The sequence below is a fragment of the Poecilia reticulata genome, unplaced genomic scaffold (assembly GCF_000633615.1).
Source record: "Poecilia reticulata strain Guanapo unplaced genomic scaffold, Guppy_female_1.0+MT scaffold_155, whole genome shotgun sequence".
NCBI classification, from domain to species: domain Eukaryota; kingdom Metazoa; phylum Chordata; class Actinopteri; order Cyprinodontiformes; family Poeciliidae; genus Poecilia; species Poecilia reticulata.
In genome coordinates, this window is record NW_007615016.1 from 635,123 (window position 1) to 636,091 (window position 969).

The 969-nt window shown below is 47.1% G+C and overlaps 1 protein-coding gene across 2 annotated transcripts in view; it reads right to left on the minus strand.

The window, feature by feature from the left end:
• Positions 1 to 969, minus strand: part of larp1 (La ribonucleoprotein 1, translational regulator) — a 27,732-nt gene that overhangs the window by 22,909 nt on the left and 3,854 nt on the right. The window lies entirely within an intron of this gene.

Here is a 969-nt window from a genome sequence, read left to right on the forward strand (position 1 = left end):
ACACACACACACACAGAGAGAGACACAGAGACACACACACACACACACACACACACACACCAAGCTGCTGCGAGTCTCGGAGTTACATTTCCTCCAAAACGCCACGTCAGAGTTACAGAAGCTACCAGATGCAATAGAAAATGTAGTTTTAATTTAATCTTTGATGGAACTGATGACACTTTTTACCATTTATTTACGGATTATATCTGCTGTGTTTTTGTATTTGTGCAACATGTCTGTCCATCAAAGACGATTCCAGAAAATGTTTAGATGTTTCTGCAGCTGTGATGGCAGAAGAGTAAAACTTTAACCTGGAAATTAAACGGACCAACATGTGGAATGTAGTTTGTCCCCTGATTTGACACCATGACTAAGAGTTACAAGTTTCTCCTGAGATCATATGGGCTCCCTTTCCTGCCATAAATCATGCCTGCAAGAGGCGAGGGACGGATCACGAGGAGGTCAGGATGGTCTTGTGGTCCATCAGACTTTGGGTGTTTTCCTGTATGTGATGTTCAGGGCTCTTCTCCTGACTGCGCTCAGTGAGACGGGTCTTCAACCTTTGAATGAAGAAACTTAAAGACAAAGATTCATCTTTCCCTCATCATGGAAACGGATTCTCATTCTTTGATGAGTGAAATTTCCATAACAGGGAGCCGAAGCGTCTGCCGGCGTAACGGTTAAAATCCCCCAGAGGAAACAACTAGACGTTCCTAAACCGAATCAGAGCCGGTCGCCTCCAGTCGGCTTCTCTGAATTTAACAGAGAAAAGAAAACGCAGAGCGGAGCCTCGTTTTGCCGAGTCACAGAGAGAGGAGCCTCGTTTTGCCGAGTCACAGAGAGAGGAGCCTCGTTTTGCCGAGTCACAGAGAGAGGAGCCTCGTTTTGCCGAGTCACGCAGAGCGGAGCCTCGTTTTGCAGAGTCACGCAGAGCGGAGCCTCGTTTTGCCGAGTCACAGAGAGCGGAGC